The sequence below is a fragment of the Hemicordylus capensis genome, chromosome 6 (assembly GCF_027244095.1).
Source record: "Hemicordylus capensis ecotype Gifberg chromosome 6, rHemCap1.1.pri, whole genome shotgun sequence".
NCBI lineage: Eukaryota > Metazoa > Chordata > Lepidosauria > Squamata > Cordylidae > Hemicordylus > Hemicordylus capensis.
Genome location: NC_069662.1, coordinates 63,688,211 through 63,713,402, shown reverse-complemented (window position 1 = coordinate 63,713,402; position 25,192 = coordinate 63,688,211). Strand labels below are relative to the sequence as shown.

The 25,192-nt window shown below is 44.5% G+C and overlaps 1 protein-coding gene across 12 annotated transcripts in view; it reads right to left on the bottom strand.

Annotated features, from left to right (window-relative positions):
* The window catches only part of EPHA5 (EPH receptor A5), a 381,695-nt gene that overhangs the window by 347,550 nt on the left and 8,953 nt on the right, over positions 1-25,192 (bottom strand). The window contains exon 1 of one of the 12 annotated variants that reach the window (XM_053260114.1): positions 3,383-3,410. The exons of the other annotated variants lie outside the window; for them this stretch is intronic. The gene's annotated coding sequence lies outside the window, so the exon portion shown is untranslated. Of the gene's footprint in view, positions 1-3,382; positions 3,411-25,192 lie in introns of those variants that run through there. 12 annotated transcript variants of the gene reach the window in all.

Genomic DNA, 25,192 nt, shown 5'->3' with positions numbered 1-25,192 from the left:
GTGTGTCCTTTCAGCTGAGAAATGAGTAGTTGAAGAATGGATCCTCATTGGTGTGGGGTTTGAAATGTTCTGAATTGTTTGCTAACAATTCATATTCCCAGCAAATCGTGCAGTCCCACAGGGTGCCATGCTTGGGATGTGAGGGTCACTAGAGTGAAAAGTTAAATTATTGTGGGTTCTGTGGCATCCAATGTAACCAATGGGACTACTTGGGAGTTGGAAGTTCTACTCATGTGTAAAAAAAAATCATGACTCCAGATAAGGGTTAACTAGCTGGTTTTAATAATAAAACAGTGGTATAAAACAGACTCCAAAGCAGTTCTGTAACTCTTAGTAGTAAGCCATGTTGGAGCATGAGAAAATATAACTTACTAGTTGACCAGGCGCATAGCAACTGCGCCCCTAGTTCTCCCTGGCTACCCCCCTTCAGCCCCTTCTCCCTAACTCTTCCCCCAGGTGTCTCTAACCACCGCCCACCCTCTCGCTTCTCTCCCCCCCCGCTTGTGGTTTCTGACCGGCTTGCTGGCCCGTTTGCTCCTGCTGCCGCTTCCTCACACTGGCGGTGCGCAGTGCCCGCCACGGCTGGTCCCACCGCCGTCCGCCCACCCGTCCGCCATTTCCCTGGGCAGCAGCTCAACAGTCTCATGAATCCTGCCACGTGTGAGCTCCACCGCCCAGCCAATCCGGTGCCTCGGCTTCCCAGCCAATCCGCTGGGTTGCCGGGACGCATCCCCACAGAGGCACGTCTACAGGGTTTAATAATATAGATTCAGTACTGAAAGACTTGATCTTTAGACAGCCATATTTTTACACAAGACAGGAATACTGTGAACCCCGGTCAGAAGTGTTCTCTCAAATCCGAATGGAAACATGGTTTAAAATGCACTGCTAGGAAGCAAGACTAGCCCAGATGAAATAGTGTCCCACTCTATTTGCAAAATACCAAACACTTCAAGGGGTGCACTTTTGCTATCAGGGTAGCAAATATTTAAGAAATTTTAAAGATGTCAGAGGAAGCTCTTTCCACAACCCACATATTTTCACAAAACAGGACACCTTTCTTACCCATTTTAAGAAGGAAAACAGAGGCACAGAATGTCCTGCCCCAAGTCACACAAGAATATTGCCAGAAGTGGAGGCCTGACTCTTAGGAACAGTGTTCCCTCTAAGGCGTGTGTGAGTGCACGCGCACTCACACATTTTTTGATGTCCGCTCAGTTAATTTTAGATCCCGCTCAGGTTTAATCAGGAAGGTTCCACTCTGAATCTATGGGCGCACACACTGCCTTGACACTGCCACCCAAAACAAAACTCTTTCCACACACAGATGAAAAAACACTGGAACATAGGAAGCTGCCTTATACCAAGTTAGACCATTGGTCCATCTAGCTCAGTATTGTCTACACAGACAGGCAGAGGCTTCTCCAAGGTTGCAGGCAGGAATCTCTCAGTCCTTTCTGGAGATGCCAGGGAGGGAGAATGCATGCATGCATGCAGGTGCTCTTCCCAGAGTGGCACCATCCCTTAAGGGGAATATTTTACAGTGCTCACACATATAATCTCCCATCCAGCTGCAACCAAGGTGGACGCTGCATTGCAAAGGGGACAATTCATGCTTTCTACCACAATAACAGCTCTCCTCAGGGGCTACTGATATATGATTTCTCTCTGCAGAGGTACAAAAAAACCCCAAACCTGTGCACAATTGTGTGCTACTATCAAGCATCTCTCTACAGACTTTGCTTTACTTCTTTCTCAGGAATGTACACATATTAAGAGACACATGCACAACTGTCACACTAGACAGCATATCAAAGTCAACATATGCTGTTGCTGTCTCTGAACACATGCAGTTGGAGGAAGAGCCAGGTGTGCGGCAGCCAACATGCAATTCCTAAGGATCTTTGCCAATGGCCAATATTTTCACATTAATATCCTCAATATTTCTTACATTTCAATCACATATTCTCAGCCCAATAGAGTTTCCAAAACATTGGGTGGCATCCAGTTTCTTCTACTGCAAAATAAGGCATTTTACTCCTGAATAAAGAGTTCTTATTCCAAAGTAAGACATAGATAGATAGATAGATAGATAGATAGATAGATAGATAGATAGATAGATAGATATGGTTTATTGACTACTTGAAATCTGCAAAATATTGTTTGTATCCTATGAGATTATTTATTTATTATTTATTTATTTAGCACATTTTTATACCGCCCTAACCCAAGGTCTCAGGGCAGTTCACAACAAACAAATACTAAAAACAATTTAAAACAAATAATAACAATCAAAAGTTTAAAAAAATAAAAAGTTAAAAAGCTAAAAAGCTAAAAGTTAAAAAGTTAAAAAGCTTGGGTAAAAAGATAAGTCTTTAGATCCCTTTTAAAAGCCACTAGAGATGGGGAGACTCTTATTCCCACGGGAAGTGCGTTCCAAAGTCTCGGGGCGACAACAGAGAAGGCCCATCCCTGGGTGGCCACCAAACGACATGAAGGTAGCCACAGACGAGCCTCCCCTGATGAACGTAGTGGACGATGGGGATCATGCAGAAGAAGACGCTCTCTTAAATACTGTGGGCCTAAGCTGTTTAGGGCTTTATAGGTTATAACCAGCACTTTGTATTTTGCCCGGAAACCTATCGGCAGCCAGTGCAACTCCTGTAATATAGGAGTAATATGGTCTCTTTGAGATGACCTGGAGACCAACCTGGCTGCCGCATTTTGTACTAATTGTAGTTTCCGGACTACATACAAAGGCAGCCCCACACAGAGCGCATTGCAGTAATCAAGTCTGGAGGTTACCAGCAAGTGTACTACTGTTTTGAGATCATGAACTTCAAGAAATGGACGCAGCTGGTGTATCAACCGAAGCTGATAGAAAGCGCTTCTGGCCACTGCCTCAACCTGAGAAACCAGGGAGAGGTGTGGATCCAGAAGCACTCCCAGACTGCGTACCTGTTCCTTCTGAGGAAGTGTGACCCCATCTAGAACAGGTAGATCAATATCAAGATTAGAATCCATTATTTTCCATTAGAAGCTAGAAATGGTGATTGGGATGTGCATCTGGAGAATTCCTTGCCCCCGCTGCCATGGGATCACTCATACTTGAGCTACTTAGTGAAGCTATTCTCACAAGCAGCCTAACCTGGGTTAGGCTGCTTGTGTGGAGTGCCAGGATTGCTCCTCATCCCAGTGCTCCTGACCCGCCTAACCCTACTTTTTGCCCCAGCCTTTAGCCAGGGTTAAGGGCATGAGTGCACCCTTAACCTCAGCACCAGGGTCATGGGTATGCTTGAACTGTTCACAGCCTGAGCATACACAGAGTCGGGCACTTAGAGCACCCAACTCCTGGGGGAATCCCCGAATGCACCATACTCACCATGCTCATCACTGAGGGATTTTCAGAAGCCTCCAGAGATCAACACTGCAAGGAGCAGAGCAGATAGTGTGGGAATGCAGCAGTGGGGAGAGAAGATGGGACAGAAGATCATCTGTGGGGAAAATAGATGAAGCTCTGCCTCCCACCACCACCAGCCCTCCCTGACAAAAAACAGTGATGTGCATGACCTCAGAGTCTTCCCCCCTCACCTCAATAGGGTCCCCAACTGCAACATTACCCTTTCTTCATAAGAGAAAATGGCAAGGAAAAGGTAGTTCTAAATAGAACTAATACCACCTGCTTCTTTTAACATGGTGACATTTTCCTAGGACACCATCCCATGCACTGTGAATTTGGTTTGTATCAGGTTTTAATTGAAAATGTTATTAGAGGGGCACACACATGTGTGGTACACAGTGATCTCATAGACCTTCTTTCCTTTTGAAAGTAGGTTAAAAGTAAATAGGAAACAGTAGGAAATCAGGGATATCAATGAAATGGGGTCCAAAGCTGTTTTCTGCCTGTGGTGACTTGATATTGCTCTGGCCTCCAAAATCTCACCTCCTTCATCCACATAGTCGTTTGTTTATTTCGGCCCAAGGCCAGCATACACATAGTCTTACCTTGGGTTTTTGCTTCTTGGTCATGTTAGAGAATGCAACTAAATGCTGGGAGCTGATGTGTGTACACATACACCCCAATCATATAAATAACAGGGTTTGTGGAAGGCTTGTATAGTACAAGGACCCTTGGAATCTGCTCCACATAGACATATTTACAGCCCCATGTAATTCTGGTGAATAAAAAGCTGAACCACTCAATGGGGCTATTCCCACGATCAGGTGAAATTGGGCTAGGGGAGCCTAGCCCATTTTCGGCTGATTGTGAGAGCCACTGGGCTCGCAGGCAAGCCCGGTGGCTTCCTGGTGGTTAACCCATCAAACTACCCCTCCCCTTAAACCGGGTTTGCAGAGCGAGTGCTCCACAAACCCAGGTTTTAAAATTGTGAGTAGCCGTGGTGCGGCTCTGCACCATGGATATTCATGAGTAGACCCCCAGCCGGGAGGCTTAAAAGCAGCCTCCCGGCTGGGGGGTCTCTCCAGTACGCCCTGCGCACTCATGCAGGGCATACTGGAGCTTCCGGGGGTCACTCGGCCTCCAAACTCCCCAGCCCTGGCCGGCTCCATGATGGAGCTGGCAGTTGTGTGGGCGGCCGCTGCGGCCGCCCAGAGCAAACTGGCTGGTCGTCTGCAAGGAGAACGGGCTAAGCCCGCTCTCCCCGCAAACCCCCTAGAGGTTCTTCACACAAATTGTGTGAAGAGCCTCAAAATAAGCCACTGTTCTGTCTTCAAGTGCAAGCCCTTACTTTTCACAGAGGCATGAATGGCAACTTATACAGGAGAAAATAAAAGAGGTGCACTTGGCTTGAGGACAACACTAAAGGGTGAGCTGAATGCCTTCTCTGTGCTCCTAGTGATCTCAGATATTTTGAATCAAGTCTACCACATATGACAGAATGTTTTCATGAAAATATTATACAAAGTATGTTAATTACTGTCAGGGCCTCACTGGAGCCAGCATGGAAAGCCTGCCACCCTCCATGTGTTGGACCAAAGCCTGGTCTCCCTATGTATTGCTGCGCCGCAGAGCCATGCCACAGAAATACATGATCAAATAGATGAGCACTCTGCTAACCTCATCTAAGGGGAGGGGAATTAGGAGGGTTTGTTGCTGGGAGCCAAGTGGCTCCCATGGCAGCAGACGATCAGGCAAAGCGCTCCCTTAGCGTGCTTTTGCCCGATTGTGAGAATCTCCTCAATATGTGTTTTACTGACTACAGAAAAGCCTTCAGTTGCGTCGACCATATCAAGTTGTGGAATATCCTCAGGAAAATGGGTGTCCCAGAACATCTCATTGTTCTCATGAGAAACCTATACACAGGACAGGAAGCCACAGTCCAGACAGAACATGGTGAAACAGACTGGTTCCAGATCGGCAAAGGAGTAAGACAAGACTGTATACTCTCTCCTTATTTATTCAACTTATATGCTGAACATATACTGAGAGAAGCTGCATTGGAAGAAGACAAGCATGGTTTTAAAGTTGGAGGAAGAAACATCAATAACCTGCGCTACGTTGATGACACCACTCTGATAGCTGAGAATGCAGATGATGTGCAAGCTCTAGTAATGAAAGTCAAGGAGCACAGAAAAATAAATGGGACTACAATTAAATGTAAAGAAGACTAAACTAATGACAACGGGTACAGCAACCAGCCTCAGAACTGACAAGGAAAACATTGAAGTGGTGGATAGCTTCTGCCTTTTAGGATCAACTGTCAACAGTAAAGGATCCAGCAATCAAGAAATATGCCGCAGACTAGCACTTGGTAGGGCTGCAAAAAAGGCCTTGGAAAGGATATTTAAATGCCATAATGTGTCTAAACCTACAAAAATCAGAATCGTTCGGCCAATGGTTTTCCCTGTGACACTCTATGGATGCGAAAGCTGGACTTAGAAGAAGCAAGATAGAAAAAGCATTGACGCTTTTTAACTTTGGTGCTGGAGAAGACTTTTGAGGATACCATGGACAGCCAGGAAAACAAACAAATGGATCATAGAACAAATCAATCCACAATATTCACTCAAGGCACAAATGACCAGACTCAAATTGTCATACTTTGGATACATTACGCGAAGACCCAGCTCCCTTGAGAAGTCTATAATGCTGGGGCAAGTTGAAGGAAAGAGAAGAAAAGAACAACCAGCAGCAAGGTAGATGGACTCAATTACGACAGCAATGAACACACCACTGAGAGACCTTAAAAGCCAAGTTGAAGACAGATCACCCTGTAGAGAATCTATGTCAGGCATCCCCAAACTGCGGCCCTCCAGATGTTGCTGAACTACAACTCCCAGCATCCCTAGACACAATTTTTTGTGGCTGGGTATGCTGGAAGTTGTAGTTCAGCAACATCTGGTGGCGCAGTGGTAAAACTGCTGCCCTGTAACCAGAAGGTTACAAGTTCGATCCTGACCAGGGGCTCAAGGTTGACTCAGCCTTCCATCCTTCCGAGGTCGGTAAAATGAGTACCCAGAATGTTGGGGGCAATATGCTAAATCATTGTAAACCGCTTAGAGAGCTCCGGCTATAGAGCGGTATATAAATGGAAGTGCTATTGCTATTGCTATTGCTATCTGGAGGGCCGCAGTTTGGGGATGCCTGATCTATGTGGTCGCTAAGAGTCGACACCGACTTGATGGCACTTAAACAATCAATCAATCACTCATTTTGTACTAGCTGCAGTTTCTGGACCATTTTCAAAGGCAGCCCCACGTACAATGCATTGCAGTAATCCAAGTGAGAGGTTGCCAGAGCATGAGTAACTGTGGCCAAGCTATCTCTGTCCAGGAAAGGTCACAGGTGGCATATCAGCCAAAGCTGATAAAAGGCGCTCTGAGCCACAGAGGCTACTTGAGCCTCTAGTGACAATGCTGGATCGATGAGCATCTCCAAACTGTGAACCTGGTCATTCGGGGGAGTGCAACCCCATCTAAAACAGGCTGAATATCATTCACCTGGGCAGAGGAACCACTGACCAGCAGTACTTCAGTCATGTCTGGATTGAGTCTCAGCTTATTCACCCTCACCCAGTCCATTACTGCATCCAAGCAGTCACCACCACACCTGCATCTGATGAAAAAGAGAGATAGAACTGAGTGTCATCTGCATATTGATGACACCTCAAGCCAAATCTCCTGATGACCTCTCGCAGCAATTTCATGTAGATGTTAAACAGCATAGGAGAAAGAATTGAACCTTGCGGAACCCCATAGCATAATCGCCAAGGAGTTGTTCAGTAGACCCCCAGCACCACCTTCTGGGAATGGGCCTCAAGGTAAGAGTGGAACCACCTTCAAATAGTGCTTCTCACACTCAAGTCAGCCAGCCTATCCAAAAGGATACCATGGCCAATGGTATTGAAAGCTGCTGAGAGATCCAAGAGAATAAACAGGGTAGCACTCCCCCGTCTCTCTCTCTCTGCATAGGTCATCCCACAGGGCAACCAAAGCAGTTTCTGTTCCAAAGCTGGGCCTGAAGCCTGAATGAAATGTATCTAGATAGTCCATTTCCTCCAAGAGTGTCTGGAGCTGGTCATCCACAACACGCTCAAGCACCTTGCCCAGAAAGGGAATATTGGCTACAGGCCTATAGTTATTTACACCCTCTGGGTCCAGACTGAGTTTCTTTAGGAGTGGTCAAATAATATCTTGCTTCAATGAAGCAGGGATCACTCCCTCTCTCAATAAGGCATTTACAACCTGCTAGACCAAGCTAAAAGTTCCCTCCTTACTAGATTTAATAAGCCATGAAAGGCAAGGGTCAAGCATGCAACAGGAGAGGAGAGCTGGTCTTGTGGTAGCAAGCATGACTTGTCCCCTTAGCTAAGCAGGCTCTGCCCTGGTTACATCTGAATGAGAGACTAGAAGTGTGAGCACTGTAAGATATTCCCCTCAGGGGATGGAGCCGCTCTGGGAAAAGCAGAAGGTTTCAAGTTCCCTCCCAGGCTTTTCCAAGATAGGGCTGAGATTCCTGCCTGCAACCTTGGATAAGCCGCTTCCAGTCTATGAAGACAATACTGAGCTAGATAGACCAATGGTCTGACTCAGTATATGGCAGCTTCCTGTGTTCCTATGAACTTAACAAAACACCTTGTCCACATCCTCAGGGACTAATAATTGAAACTCCTCCAGCAAAACTAGACCAGGTTTACTCTGGGCACCTCTCCCTATGATCCTGCATCAGCCATAGTATCCAACTCATGGCGAATGCGAGCAACTTTATCCTCAAAATGCTGTGCAAATGCATCACAGTGTGCTACCAAGGGTCCTAATGCATCCTGCCCAGGGCCAGATTTCAAAAGACTCCACACCACCTGGAAAAGCCCCACTGGATGACATCGAGAGGATGTAATGGTGTCTCAGGATGCAATGGTGAGCCACGTGTCTCAGGCTCCTTATTGGACCCAGAGACACTGACAATTACTTGCCACTAAAATAACATGGTCTGACATATACAGAAGCAGAAGGTCTGACATGTATCCTCTGATCAGCTAGCAATGCTTAGTTGTCCATCCCTGACTGAGAAAACAGTTCTGTCTCAAACAGTAAAGCCCATATACATTTTACAAACCCTAATTACCACTAAGACATAATCAATAGAAGTGTACAAAACTGTTTAGGAGTTATATAATCATTAAACTTTCATGCCCTTGGGATAAGATAAATAGTGATTAAGTGTAAAGTCAAGCCAACATTTAAATGTTCAGGAGAATACAAAAGAGATAATTTAATATGTGCCAAAACTTTATGTTTTCAGAAGGATGATTAACTATACATCACCTCCCTGTATGAATGCACTGAGGTAGTGTACAATATCCAAACATTCCTAGTAGATGCACAAAACATAAAAGCTCAAATCTACAATGACAGAGTCACATTATTAATGTTGGCACCCAATATATGATAGTCCAATAGACATGTCGGAGCCAACATACCCTCTGTCAGACACTGACAACAACAACAGATGCCTCCAACAGCTGGAACTCCAATTGAGATCCCTGTTGTCATTATGGGACTCTGCTGGAGTTCCAACTTGTTCCTTGGATCCCCATCCCACGTTACATACACTGCCCTCTCTAGGGATGTGCACGGAACCGCGGCGGGGCGGTTCGGCACAGGTGTGTGTGTGTAGCTTTAGGGGGTGGTCTTTAGGGTAGTGTGTAGCTTTAGGGGGTGGTTCCCCCCCCGCCGCTCTTCCCCCTCCAGCGCTGGCGCTTTTCCAAACATTCTTGGGGCGGCAGAGTTCCTCCCTGCCACTCCTGCCCCGTCGTTGTCCTTGCGAGCTTAAAAGCAGGAAGAGCTGGTGGCGCGCATGTGCCCTTCATGGCGTGCGCGCTCGTCTCCGCCGCTAGCGCGTGCGCACACACCATGACATATGCGGCGCACACCAGCGGCGGAGACGAGCGTGCGTGCCGCGAAGGGCGCATGCGTGCCACCAGTTCTTCCTGCTTTTAAGCTCGCAAGGACAATTACGGGGGCAGGGGCGGCAGGGAGGAACTCTGCCGCCCCAAGAACATTTGGAAAAGCACCAGCACCGGAGGGCAAAAAGCGGCATGGGGGAGTACTACCACCCCCCCTTAAAGACACACACTCCCCCCTGGGCCGAACCGAACCCCCGGAATTCCGGACCGGTTCGGAGGCTTTGACAATGGCCTCCGAACCAAACCATGCACACCACTAGCCCTCTCCTCCTCCCTCGGACATGGACAGGGGGCAGGCTGCTTCACTTCCTCTTCCACTTGGAGCAAGCATTGAACTATCTACTTGCTTTGCCAGAAGAGGCGGCTTTGGTTTTAAAAGCCTGTTTTTCTGTAGTTGTCTTCCTAGATGCCCGAGTGACCTGGGTAATCCTAGAAGTAGTTGAGCTGCTTTGCTACCATGTAGGACAGTTTTTATTCTAAGACTTTGAGTGGCCCAGAGTAGGACCCTCAAGAGGCAAGGGAAAACCAAAGAACATGCAGTAATTTCACTTATATAGATGGCCCTCTTTATTCGTGGGGGTTCTGTTCTCGCCTATAAATGCAAGTACAGAAACCATGAGTAAAGAAACCTTTTCCCTCTGGGAATCTAGGGGTTAGGTTCCTACCAAAAAAAATGCCAAAACAAGTGTGAAGGGGGAGAAGTAAGAGTAGAAATGCACAGTACCTTGCTCTACAGGGCTCCAGAAATACCTACTCCAACCACCAAATTGGCCAGATTTTTGGTGAATATTTGTCACAAAAATCTTTTTTAAAAAATATAAAGAGACTCAAAATGGCTCCAGGCTGATGGCCAGAAGTGACATCAGAAGCCATTTCAAGATCATTTCCAGGGACTAAGCAACCATGAACAGACACATTTTAGCCTGTTTTTGTACCACGGATAAGGAAACCGGGTCTCCAAGATCCGTCCACAGATATGCAAAACTGCCAGTGCCGCAAGATAACGAGGGCCACCTGTACTTTCAACATTCAGCTTTGAACAGTTCTTTTTCTAGACCTGAATCCAATCACTCAAGAGAGATTTACAGAGCAATCAAACCACATCAGGATGGGTTATTCCCAAATACCTGCAGCAAGCAAGATGGAGTCAGGGCCAGTCCTAGACCTTCACTATTGCTAACTGCTTGTAAATCTGTCACTGACTATGTCTTCTCCTGCATATTCCCAAAAATGTTTAATCCAAGTAGGAGGATGTGCAGGGGCGTAAAAAGGCTGGAGAGACAAAATTTTAAAACGGGCCCCTTGCTCACACACACACACACACACACACACACACACACTCTTCACATGTGACTTTCCTCTGGGGGGGCCCTCGAGGTGTGGGGGCCCCCAGGCAGCCGCCTCCCCTTGCCCAATAGTAGTTACGCCCCTGAGGATGTCGGACATGACATCATTGCACTCAGAGTTACCCTACCCTTCAAAAGAAGCAATCAATAAAGGGACGTGAGGGATGGGACCCGAGAATGAGAGCATCAAATCATGTGTCTTTTTGCGGGGTAGGGAGGATATCAAACAGGAGACTGAGTAAGTGGCAAGCACACATTATTATTTATTTTATTTTATTTTTTACATTTATATCCCGCTCTTCCTCCAAGGAGCCCAGAGTACTACATACTTAAGTTTCTCCTCACAACAATCCTGTGAAGTAGGTTAGGCTGAGAGAGAAGTGACTGGCCCAGAGCCACCCAGCAAGTATCATAACTGAATGGGGATTTGAACTCGGGTCTCCCCAGTCCTAGTCCAGCACTCTAACTATTACACCACGCTGGCTCTTTTTTACCCAAAACATCAAGTGCAGGCCTAAGTCCTTTAGGCACAATCAAATTTTTAATTTCATTTAACAATTTTCTATAGATTATTTCAAATGTTCTGAGCTGCCCTAGATGCCTTGAAGAGCCAAAGGGGCAATACATTAAAATATGTGTTTGATATATTCTCCCTTATTGTAGAATGCTCTGAAAATCAGAGGACTTGCATTTCTCTTTTTTGCAAGACTCTGTGGAGACTTCACTTTGGCCCAGCCTTTATAGGGTTACGTAGGTTTACCAGAATGATGCATTTTCCTTCTGCAGGTGGCCAACTGGTGGAGCTGGGAGCTGCTGGCCCCTGCAGCACCACCACTTTGGATGGCTGGAGGGGGCATTGCAGCTAGCAACTTAGCAGATTTCAGGTGACCCAAGAGGCAAGTAGGGCTCCACCTGATCCAGTGAAGCTGTTGGCTCTGCCAGCCAGGCTCCTGAGCAACACATGACATGGGCACAGACCAGACTTTTCTTTCACTATCCATCCAGTGTTCCCTCTAACAGGGGTTCCCAGATGTTGTTGACTATAACCCCTATAATCTCCAGCCAAAGGCCACAGCAGCTGGGGATGCTGGGAGTTGTCATCAACAACATCTGGGAATCCCTGTTAGTGGGAACACTGTTTCCATCCCTGCCTGACCACCAACATTTCCTCTATTTCCAGAGTTCTCAGGCTTCCCACACCCGCTTTCACAGCCATGGCAGATAATGGGAAACTCATAAAGCAGGTAAGAGCACACCAGAGCATAGCAATAAACCTCTAGAGTATAAACATACAGCAAGTATCTGCTCTCTCCAGCAATCCAAGATAAAGGTCACAACCACAAGGCACAGGACCAAGCAGCAGAATCCAGCATTGTCCCAGAAGACCACCTTGCCCACACCAGGGCTCACAGCTCCGCCAAGACATCCAAAGCCCTTCATCATTAGAAGCCAAACTTTTCTCCCATCATAAATCCTTATCGATTTCATTGCTCTGCAGCCGCTATTTGTTCCCCTGCTGTTCTCCCTGTTGTGTTAAGTAATTCTGCAAAGCTGTAAATCCAAACCACTCCTGAAGCCAAGAGGCAGACTCAATCTAGGAGATCAAAAATGCAAAAGACAGACTAAAACCCCATAAGAAATCAAAAGCCACTATGAAACAGACATGTTGTTCATCATTTGCATGAAAAGAAATGGAAGGCACACAAACAAGGGAAACATATTACGATGGAACTATTTAGGTGCGAGTAGAAACTAGCTACGGAGAAGAGTAGGTTATAAATAGCATTTATACTCAACAGCCCATTAGAGGGGGAAAATTTGTTCAACTGAATGAGCTCACAAAATGAAATAAGCCACAGATTTATCTTGGATGAAGATGATGGCTCAGCTTCTGCTTCTCATTATTCCTGTCTTCACAAACAGCAGTGTCAGGATGCTAAGGACTTCACTGTCAGTTTGAGCAAGGAAAAAGCTCCCTTTTCTGGAATAAAATCCATTCCTGCACCAAGCATTAAGCCCACTTGATCATACTGTCACTATGGATGTGCACAAACCGCAGTTCGAGCACAGTTTGGCAGCAGGGACTGGGAGCTTTAAGAAAGAGCAAATATTTACCTATTCTCCACTGCCCCATGGACCTTCCTGCTGGGGCGGCATGCGTGGACACCATGTGCATGCTGGTTCCACACAGGGATTATTGGGAAGTGCGCCACTCCCAACAGGAAGCTGCATAGGGTGGTGGAGAACATGTAAGGATCTGCTCTCTTCTTTCTTAAAGCTCCCAGTCCTCACTTCTGAACTGTGGTTGAACCATGGTTCAAACAGCGGTTCGTGCGCACCCCTGATGCTTCACATGGTTCCCACTATGACCAACCAACCCAAACATGCATGAAAACATTCAGGCCTCCCTAAAACCTTAATTCTCGTGAAGTGTATTGGATCCTCCTGACTAGCCCTGATCTTGGCTCATAAAATGAAGGGAAGAGAAGTGAGAGCTTAATTCATGCCTGGAGTGACAAAGGCTTTACAAAGACTGCTAGAACCTGGTATGTTCCAGATGAGTTAATCAGATATATGCAAGGGCCAAGGGGGTTCAGCCAGCTATCTGGTTAGTTAATCCTGTTTAGAAATCAGATTGTGGGAGCATTCTCCTACCACTTTATGATTTTTAGGCTTTTCTTTATTTAAAGCAAAGGGTTACTTCTACTTTTTAACTTGTATTTAGTACCAGATGTATGACAGCTGCCTGTCTTAGGAACATAGGAAGCTGCCATACACTGAGTCAGACCATTGGTCTATCTAACTCAGTATTGTCTTCACAGACTGGCAGTGGCTTCTCCAAGGGTGCAGGCAGGAATCTCTCTCAGCCCTATCTTGGAGATGCCAGGGAGGGAACTTGGAACCTAGATGCTCTTCCCAGAGCGGCTCCATCCCGAGGGGAATATCTTACAGTGCTCACACTTCTAGTCTCCCATTCAGATGCAACCAGGGCAGACCCTGCTTAGCTAAGGGGACAAGTCATGCTTGCTACCACAAGACCAGCTCTCCTCTCATGAGGGCTTCCACTTTACAAATACAGGAATACAATGGGGAGTGGTCCAAAGACCACAGACTCACACAGAAGGGTTGATAGCAACAGGAAGTTTCATATAGCAATTAAGTTAAAACAGGTTGGAGAAGGTTTTATTAACAGGACTATGACAGTAGCCCTGTTCAGTCATTATAGAATCTGGGAACATTCTACTCACATACAGCACCCCGCAAAATGCACCTGAAGCTGAAGAATGAAAACACCAAACAGTATCTGATCCCAAAATACCACCTAGATTCAAGGAAAATTAGAGAAGTCCTGGAAATAATAAAGCAGCAAATAACGGCAGTGTCAAAGAAGATCAGCAGATATGAAGCCAGAACTACACAACACAGGCAGAATCTCCAATTCCAGTCGAATCAGAGATGTTTCTACCAAAGCATAGAAGGAGAAACTGCAAGAAACTTAGAAAAACCAAATAAAGAAGAAACAGTGCAATTCTGGGGGAAATTATGGGACAATCGAATAGATTATAATAAAAAAGCAGGCTGGATGAAAGAGGTCAAAAAATGTAACCAACAAATGCAAGATCTAATAATAACACCAGAATTAATCAGTGAAAGAGCAAAGAAAATTAAAAATTGGACTGCGCCAGGTGACGATGAACTGCATGGCTTTTGGCTTAAACACCTAACAAGCCTTCATAACCAACTATCCAAACAGTTCAATCACATTTTGCAAGGAGGTGATATTGAACAATGGCTAACAACTAGGAAAACTCATCTCATCATGAAAGACCCAGCAAAAGGTGCAGTTCCAAGTAATTATAGACCGATAACCTGTCTGCCAACCATGTTCAAATTATTAACTGGAATAATAGCAGATGAAGTGATGCAACACTTATTAACTAACAAACAGCTTCCAGTTGAACAGAAAGGAAATTGCCCGAACAGCAGAGGCAAAAAAGACCAGCTGCTGATTGACAAAATGATTTAAGAAAATTGCAAGAGAAGAAAAACCAATCTAAGTGTTGCATGGATTGACTACAAGAAAGCCTTCGATTCATTGCCTCATACATGGATACTAAAATGTTTAGAAACAACTGGTGTTAGCAAAAACATTCAGATATTTATTTTTTAAAAAGCAACGAGCATGTGGAGTACACAGTTAACAATCAATGGTGAGACACTTGGACAGGTTAGCATTAGAAGAGGCATTTTCCAAAGGGGACTCACTATCCCCTCTGTTGTTTAGAATCGCCATGACCCCACTTTCACAAATACTAAACAAAACAGGCCTCGCATACCAAACATCTAAAACATCCAGTAAAATCCACCATCTGCTGTACATGGACGATCTGAAGTTGTATGGAAAGTCCCAGTCAGAAATTTTAATCACTGCTAAACACTGTCTGTATATTCAGTAGCGATATAGCAATGGAGTTTGGACTAGACAAGTGTGCTGCATTAATAATGAACAAAGGAAAAATAAGAAAAACAGAAGGAATAGAACTGCCCAATGGAAGCAACATCAAGAACCTGGAAGAGAAAGAACATTACAAATACTTGGGCATTCTCCAGGCTGCTAACATTGCACACACTGAAGTTAAAAGAAAAATTGGAAGTGAATACATCAGGAGAGTTAGCAAGATCCTCAAGTCCAAACTCAATGACGGGAACACCATACAAGCCATAAACACCTGGGCTATACCTGTGATCAGATACACTGCAGGAATAATAGACTGGAACCAGGCAGAGCTACAGACGCTAGATCGTAAGACCAGGAAAATCATGACAATCATTCATGCTCTGCACCCCCACAGTGATGTCAATAGGCTATACCTCCCTTGCAGCTCAGGTGGAAGAGGAATGCTGCAAGTCCATCAAACAGTAGAGGAGGAGAAAAGAGGCCTTGAAGAATATATCAAGGACAGTGAAGAAGATGCACTTCAAATGGTCAATAATGAGAAACTATTCAACACCAATGAAACAAAGCAGGCCTACAAAAAAGAACAAGTCAAGAACCGAGCAGAAAATGGAAAAATAAGCCACTGCATGGTCAATATTTGCACTATATAAGTGGAAAATCAGACATCACCAAGACCTGGCAATGGCTTAAAAATGGCAACTTGAAGAAAGAAACAAACAGAGGGTTTAATACTGGCTGCACAAGAACAGGTACTAAGAACAAATGCAATAAGAGCAAAAGTCGAAAAATCCACCACAAACAGCAAGTGCCGCCTTTGTAGAGAAGCAGATGAAACCGTGTAACACCTAATCAGCTGTTGCAAAAAGATCGCACAGACTGACTACAAACAAAGGCATGACAAAGTAGCAGGGATGATACACTGGAGCATCTGCAAAAAATACAAGCTACCTGTAGCCAAACATTGGTGGGACCATAAAATTGAAAAAGTTGAAGAAAATGAAGATGTAATAATATTATGGGACTTCCGACTACAAACAGACAAACATCTGCCACACAATACACCAGATATAACTGTAGTCGAGAAGAAAGAAAAACAAGTCAAAATCATTGACATAGCAATGCCAGGGGATAGCAGAATAGAAGAAAAAGAAATAGAAAAAATCACAGAATACAAAGATCTACAAATTGAAATGGAAAGGTTGTGGCAGAAAAAGACCAAAATAATCCCAGTGGTAATTGGCGCCCTGGGTGCAGTTCCAAAAGACAATTCCAAAAGAGCATCTCAACACCATTGGGGCCACAGAAATCACCATCAGCCAATTACAAAAAGCAGCTTTACTGGGAACAGCCTATATTCTGCGATGATATCTATAACAATTGACAATAAAATTCTGGCATCCCAGGTCCTTGGGAAGGAGTCGATGTCTGGATAAAACAAATCAGTCAATAACACCTGTCTGACTGTGTAAACAAGAAATAAAATAATAATAATAATAATAATGATAATAATAATAATAATTTGGGTGGTAGCCTCCACCCATTAGGCACTACCACCTCACCACACTCTTCCACCCCAGATCCCACTTTACGCCCCAAATCTGCCTCAAAGACACTAAACCTTCAACAATTCACCAAAAATCAGCCCTTTGTCCAATTCCTATGTAATTTGGGTGGTAGCCTCCACCCATTAGGCACTTAACTTAAACTGAGTGGTACCTTACTGCCTTGTGGGTGGGAGTGGGGTGTAGTTGGCACATGGCAGTTGACAATTGGCACTGTCTAAAAGACAGTCAAAATGAATAGAAGAAATGAAGATGTGTAATGAATGCTCATAAGGATTCATTGAGTGAAAGTTATTATAAACCAAAGAATCCGAACACTTAAAAAATAGTGACCACACATTTTCCTCCATAACTCCACTTCTATAAGGGCTAGAGCTTAGCTTTTTTCTTAAAAAAAAAAAAATGAAAGCTGGAAATCTGGGGAAATTAATAGGGCAGATCCAAAACCTGAATCAATTCGGATCAGCCGTGATTCGGATCCGAATCAAATTTGGGGTGATTCGGATGGGTCAGATTCGGATCCAAATCGAATCAGGGCTGTTTCAATTCGGTTGCAAATCAAAACACAGAAAATCCGAATTTCACACCCCTACTCTGTTGATTCCGTGGACCTCTCAGCAACGTTCAGTACCATCAACCATGGTATCCTTCTGGGTTGTCTCCCTGGATTGGGATTTGGGAATGAGAGCACGGGTATATGGTGTCTCCACGCCTATCTGGAGGGTTGTTTTCAAAAGGTGGTGCTGGAGGACAGCTGCTCCATACCTTGGCTTTTGGCCTATGGGGAGCCACAGGGATCTATTCTGTTCCCTATACTGTTTAACATCTACATGAAATCTCTGGGAGAGGTCATCAGTGTTCCTTATAAGATGGGCATGTGCATGCATGCTCACACGGTTGTTGACATCTGCTCAGTTAATTTTAGTTGTCACTCAGGTAGAATCAGGAAGGTCCTACTCTGAATGCATGTGCACACACACTGCCTGGATATTGCTGCCCATTACAAAACTCATTCCGCCCACAAATGAGAAGAATTAGCGAGAACACTGGAGGTCATCCATAGGTGAGGGCTGCGGTGCCATCAGTATGCAGATGACACTCAGCTCTACCTATAATTAAAATCAGCAGAAACCAGGGAGGCAGTGGATGCTCTGAACCGAGGTTTGAGGCTCTTTGGGGCTGGATGGGGGCAAACAAGCTGAAACTTAATCCAGATAAGGTGAAATTTTACTCTAGGTTGGTAAAATTGATTATCCGAGTAGTGAGATAAATCTGGTCTTGGACAGAGTCATACTCCCCCTGAAAAATAAAGGCTGCAGCTTGGAGGTTTTTCTGGACTTGTCACTGTCCTTGGAGGCACAGGTCATGGCGGTGAGCAGAGGTGCTTTTTACCAGCTACAGCTACAACACCAGCTGCGACCCTACCTGGAGAAGTTGGGCTTGACCTCAGTGATCCATGCTTTGGTGACATCAAGACTGGACTACTGTGATGCACTCTACATGGAACTGCCCTTGAAAATGGTTCAGAAACTTCAGCTAATCCAGAATGCTGCATGGATGCTCATAGGTGCAAGTCACTTTATGAGTGTTACACCCATACTGCAACAGCTTCACAGGTTACCATTCTGCTTCCAGGCTAGATTCAAGGTGCTGGTCTTGACGTTTAAAGCCTTCAAGGCTTGCGGCCAGGGTACCTGTTGGACCCACATTTGCCCATATGAACCTGCCAGGGCCCTCCATTTGGCATCACAGGACCTGCTTATGGCCCTGCCAATAACAGAGATCTGGTTGATGGGAACTAGAGACAGGGCCTTTTCAGCTGTGGCCCCTCAACTTTGGAATGCCTTTCCCCTCAACTTTGGAATGCCTTTCCTATGCTTCCTCCCTCAGAGCTTTTAACAAACAATTAAGAAACATCTTTTTTAGAAAGGCTTTTTAATGATTTATCTGTGGATTATATCTGGTAGTATTTTTAGCTTTTTAGTTCTTAGTTTTTAGCTTTTTACTAATAGCTTTTAAAATTTGTAATTTTAAATGTGTTTTTAGCTTAGTCTTTTTTGTTCAATTTTTTTTAAAATTTCTTTATATTATTAATGTTGTGAGCTGCCCGAGCAGTAGTTTGCTGTGGGGTGGGGTATAAATATGTTAAATAAATGATGATGATGATGATGATGATGACGATGATGTTCCCTCTCAAGTTTCCTTTTTTACTAGTCCCCCAACGCATATATAAAGTTTATCTTTTTGAAGTCAAATGTGACCGTGTTGTAAGTTGCATAATTGTTGAATCTGACCACACTGTGGTATGTGGTTGATTTTCCTTATCAATTCAAACACACTTGCACCTCAATCCAAATACTTGGCTCCTCTTATGATTAAGTCCAGGATCACCTCCCCTTCGGGTTGGCCCCATGACTAACTGTTCTAAATAATTTCAATCAACTAGAAAGTTCTTAGCATTTGAAACAGGAGGGCAATATGTCCACAGTAGTAAGTCAGTTTTAGGACCCAGTACTGTATTCTACCAAAGAAAACTACATGGCTCTAGGGTCGCCAGAAGTCGACACCAACTTGACAGCATAACTTTACTTTATTGCCACCCGCAGTGATTCAATGGAGAAGTCTCCTCCTCTTGAGTTAGGAACATGGGAAGCTGCCTTATACCGAGTCAGACCATTGATCCATCTAGCTTAGTATTGTCTACACAGACTGGCAGCAGCTTCTACAAGATTGCAGGCAGAAATCTCTCTCAGTCCTAACTTGGAGATGCCAGAGAGAGAGAGAACTTGGAATCTTCTGCATGCAAGCGCTCTTCCCAAAGCAGCCCCATCCCCTGAGTGGAATATCTTACAGCGCTCACATGTAGTTTCCCATTCAAATGCAAACTGGGGAAGATCCTGCTTAGCAAAGTAGTCTCCCATTCAAATTCAAACTGGGGCAGATCCTGCTTAGCAAAGGAGACAATTCATGCTTGATACCACGACCAGCTCCCCCACCCCATTTTTTGGTAGTTTATTGCACTATACTCTCTTTGATTCACAGACCTATATTACTTCAATAGATCCCTCCTTGTCCTTTCACTAGGGTTTGTATTCAGGGATTACTGTATCTCATTGGTTCCCCCCATTCCATCAGCTTTCCACTCTGTCCACTACATCTACCGGGTATGGAGTGCTTACAACCAAGCACTCCAGCTCCTCCATCTTAGATTGATCATAGGATTCTACTATTAGCACATGAACACCTATACATCTAATCTATCTAACTATATTTATATACCGCCTGACAGATACACCTCTAGGATCTCTTTTAGTCCTTTTTTGAAAGTCTTTTAATTTAGTCCTTTTAAAAAATGTCTTTGATATATGCATTTCCCCCTACAGCACTCTGGCCCACTTTCATGACCTACTGCTATATGATGATTGCCAAGACCTACCCCATCCACAAGTGTACAATCTGGAACATTTCCTAGAGCATTCTTCCCAAACAAGAAAGCTCCTGTTAGATTTCCCCAAGAAAGCAGGCTCATTGTCATTCTAAAAAGGGGGGGCACCAAAAAAAGTAGAGGGGCAGCTCATATGGCCCCCACCAGTCCTAAGTGCAAGCTACAATAAGTTATTGGGAAGTATTTGTTTGTAAAATTTTATGAGGGGCTGTGAAAAAAATAAGGGGGGGGATCTGGATCTGGATTGTACTCGCACAGTAGTATAATCTCATCTGTGAGCAGTTCAGTGAGGGATGAGGGAATCTGGTAATCTCTAACAGAGGATTCATAGCACCTTTACCATAGGAATATTTGGGGAAAGCCAAGACAGACAGATATAAAACAGAAATAAATATAGTGTAAATGTGTGAAAATATTCAAGGGGTGATATTGGCAAGCAGGGTTGTGTTTCAGAAGTTCCAAAAAGGCAAATGAATTCTGCCCTTTAAAAAAAATCGATTTACACCCTGATCTGTGCATGTTTAGATGAGTGCACAAAGTAAGGATGTGCACAAACCAAGTTTCAAGCATCTCCCATACATCTCCAAGGGGGAGATCCAAGACTGGGCTGTTTCCCAACCTGCAGGGGGGGGCTCTCTCATGGGCTCAGGGACATCTGCTGTAATGCTATAAGGACCTGCTGTCCTCTTTCTTAAAGCTCCCGCTCGCCATGCCCCTCCCTGCGGCATTAAACTGGTTCAGACCTTGTCCAAATTGGTTTGGTGCTGAACCTGTGCTTGAACCTTGTGAACATACTTAGCACAAAGAGACCATTTCTGGTGAAGGAGCCCCCAGCCAGGGAACAGATTAGGGCTTCTGTGTATAGCTGTTTTATTAAAGCCCTTCAATCCTTTCCCCACAAGAGGCAAGACTCTAGCACAAAGTATGGGAAATGCTGCAAGCTCTATCTCTGTAATGGAAACACTTTCTAAAACTGTTCCTTTGTTGTTTCTCCTGAGAAATCTCATTTGTAATTTTGTCACATGGGGAAAAATACACTTCTCAAAGTAGTCTTGTAGTCAGTCTGAGCAGCCTAGATTCACCCTCACCTCCAGAAATGGTCAATACAGATACCTCTGTATTGGGTTTCTTCACACAGGAAAACTCCCTAGTGTTGCAGCTTCAGAATACTACACTGTTACTGTGCCCTGGGTTAAGGCCATTGGTCAAATCTTTAAAAATTCATTTCATTTGCCAAAGAAAGTAAAAATGGTTGTGCAAACAATGGTTGTTTTGCCCTGGCTTTGGCTAAAATTCAGCTGAATTAGTTTTCAATTCACAGAGTGTTGTTGCTGAAATTCCTGTTTCCTGGCTTGGGCCAATCATATTTCCTGGTGCAACCACTTATATATGTTTGCCTCCAACAGTATAACACAAGCACTGTTATACTTGTGTTAGTATAACACAAGTTATACTTGTTATATACACAACAATGTTTGTGAATATAACAAGTATAACTTGTGTAGAATTTAGCTCAGATTTTAATCCAAGCTAGAGAAGAACTCAACTCCTAAAGAGTCTACATTTCAAGCTCTTATCTTTGCCTGACCTGAAGGGGCCATTTTAGCCAATCTTCCCTTCCCTCTGAAGCCCACTGTGCATCACCAAAATATGCCCCTGAGAGTCACATGACCCTCAGGGACATATTTTGATGATGCACAGTGGGCTTCAGTAGGAATGCAAGATTGGCTGGAGTGGCCACTTACCCGCTCAAGCAACAGCACAAAGGTAGTCTAGAACTCAAATTGCTGCAGATGTGCAATGCTAGTCCAGATATCCAGCACTATTTTATTAAAATCATTAGTAACAATGAAAGGATGCCAATGCAATATTAGGAAAACAGTTTTTTTAAAAAAAACAACCCGGGGAGTATCCAATGCAAAAGAAATGAGATAGACCAAGCTTAAGATGCTGGAAATTGTGTGTGAGCTTATTTATTTATTTATTTGACATATTTTTATACTGCCCAAAACTTACGTCTCTTGATGTACATTAATGTGCCCAATGCATTTCAGCTATAAGGTTTTCTTCAGGAAAACTGCAAAATGCAGTCCTCTTTTTAAGAAGAGATCTCTTACAAGATTATTGGGTAAAGGCCCCTGAAGAAAGCTTATAGCTGAAACACGTTGGGCACATTAATATATATCAATAAAGAAGCTCGGACACAATTTCCAGCATCTTAAGACTTACAATATTAGGCAAGTTCAGCAATATCAAAGTTGTAAGTTACTTTACTTGGTTACTTTAAACACTTTTGAGATACAGCGCAGGAATTTAATATAGTGAGGCTTTTATTTACTGTATAAAGAGGTCAAATAACATGCCAAATAAGATCATATTCTATTTAGGGCATCAGGAAAATGTTTATAGTAATTTATTTATTTTTTAAGGAAAAAATTGATGCACATCTTATGCAAATGAGGGGGGATTTGCATTGGATATCTTTCTGGAAATTTTTCCAGTTCAAAATCTCTGCTCACCCACATGTTTTATTTTAATTTTCAAAGGACACTTGTCAGCACCTGTTTTTCCTGCTAATCACTTGATTAAAATACATGTTGATTTGGGTAATTTTTTAAGCTCAACCCTAAAAACATTTACAGAGAATTAAAATCTACCAGGTTTCATGGGGTTGTATCCAAATAAAGTTAGCCATGTAAGTTCCACTGAAATTAATATGATGTGGGTTAGTCACAAGTAACTTCTCTCACTGACCTCAATGGTGATAGTTATTACTAACTTTCTTTGACTACAACCTATGAAGCTTACTTCCTAGTTAATACATCCAGATTGCAACATTTTACCTATTTATTAAACTAATACTGCTTATTTCAACAAACAGGTAAAATGTTACTATCTGAGTATACTGTGTACACATTTAAAGTTCTGTTATTCATGTCGCAAACAGTTGAAAGACATGGATTTGCATAAAATATAAAGGGAAAACTACAGCATGCAGAATATTTTCTTAACTTCTTAAGAAAAGATGGTAGAAGACAGACAGTAAAGCACATTGGGTGCTCAAAAAACAACAGTAGAAGAGCAGAATCTTACAGAATCCTATATTGTAGCACAACAGTAAACGAGTCTCCTTTATCAACAGTTGATGAAAGAGTATCAAAAAAGAAGATCCTATCCATCCAGGAATTGTCTTTCCTCTACCCATCTCCATGGTTTCTTTTTCCAGAAAAGGGAAAATACACACACACACTCAATTATGATTGCACTCGTTTTGGTTATACAGTATTTCCAATTAACTGATGCAGCTATTTTTTACAGTGTGTGGGGGGGTGGGGTGGGGGAACAGCAGCCACAGTAGTAAAGTTTACCCATATCAAACAAAATAACATGCTATGACAGGTGATTTTTAAAAAGCCATTTTTTTCCAATAATGCATCACTGACAATGTGATTTAACAAAAATGGACCAATTCTAACTAGAGGTAAAAATCTAAGCCTCTTTAGGCCAGGGGAAAGTCCCACCCTTGCTGTCAGTCAGTCACACACCCCCACACCCCGCACACCTGACAATTACACTTACTGCCTGGGAAACCTCAGTGTTGGGCCCACCAGGTGACAGAGAATGAAGCTATTCAGATGAGCAGAAAATAGGGTTACCCCCTGAAAGCAGATAGAACCCTATTTTTACCTCATAGCAAACAGACGGGCACAAGCTGCAGACCCAGCACAGAGTGTGAGCGACACACGATTAACATTTTAAGGTTTGCCAACCCCAGGTAGCATTGTTGGTCCTCCAGCCCCGCCCATGACAAGAGCAGTTCCCTGAGTGGACGGGGCAAGCACATGACCCAAGGAGACCATTCAGAGGGCTCCAAGCTGCAGTCCTCCTTTGCTGCTCCCTGACTGGTAGCCTCAGTTAACCCTTTCCTGGCAACTGCAGCACTGTCAAAGGCATTGAACAATGTGATGAACAATGAATTTGGCCCCATGCCCAAAACACCCTGATCACAACAAGGCAGGAGAGAGAAGAGAACCGCTACAGCTGCCGCTGTCAGCAGAAGAAAAGCCAACATGAACACACACAAACCCCAACATACACCCCAGATCCAGGAGGGACACAGCAGATGCCCCCTGGAGCAGTTGCCAGATGCCGCTGAGAGCGGCTACCAGATGCCCCACAACTAGCCCAGGCACTAAGCTGGTGGCAAGGGCAATGAGATGTATCTCCTACCACCCCTGCCCAGTTGCCCCCCTAATCACAGTGGATGGGTAGACAAGCAGGCAATGGGGAGTGTGCACCTGCCCTCCTTGCCACATGTGCCACCACTCCCTTCACTCTTGCTGTGGCAGCCCCCATCGCCCTATCCCACCGTACAATAGCATGGTTTGGGAAGGCAGGACATGCCCCGCCCCCTCCCCCTCCCCACAGCTGTGGCCTCTGTGGCCCCCCATCCCACTGTATAGTGTGTGTAGACAGTAAGAACCCCCCTCCCCCCCGCCACCGTAGCCAAGTTGCGACTCTGCCTCCCCATCAATCTGCCACTGCCACTTCCTGGCAGCCTCCCAAATAACAGGGAAGTCAATCTGCAACCCATTTTGGTCCTCTGCGCATGCACAGAGGCCACTCACATTACCAGGTGAGTGGGTGTAGGAGCTGCTCTGCTTGCCGCTGAGCCCCCTGCGGCCACCGCAAGCCCCACCACCACCACTGCCACCATGAGGCTGAAACACTTTGCAAGTATCCCAGTCACCATGTGCGCACTCTACACATGCACTCTACACATGCACACAACACACACTCTACACATGCAAGCACATACATATTGGGGGTGCCAGTATTTCATTGCCAGAATGAAAGACACATGTTGGGGGCTGGGGCCTTGGGGAGAGGGCTGAGAGGGGGCAAGAGAGTGAACAAGTGGGTGAGGAGGGGCGCACAAGCATGCAAGTGGCGGG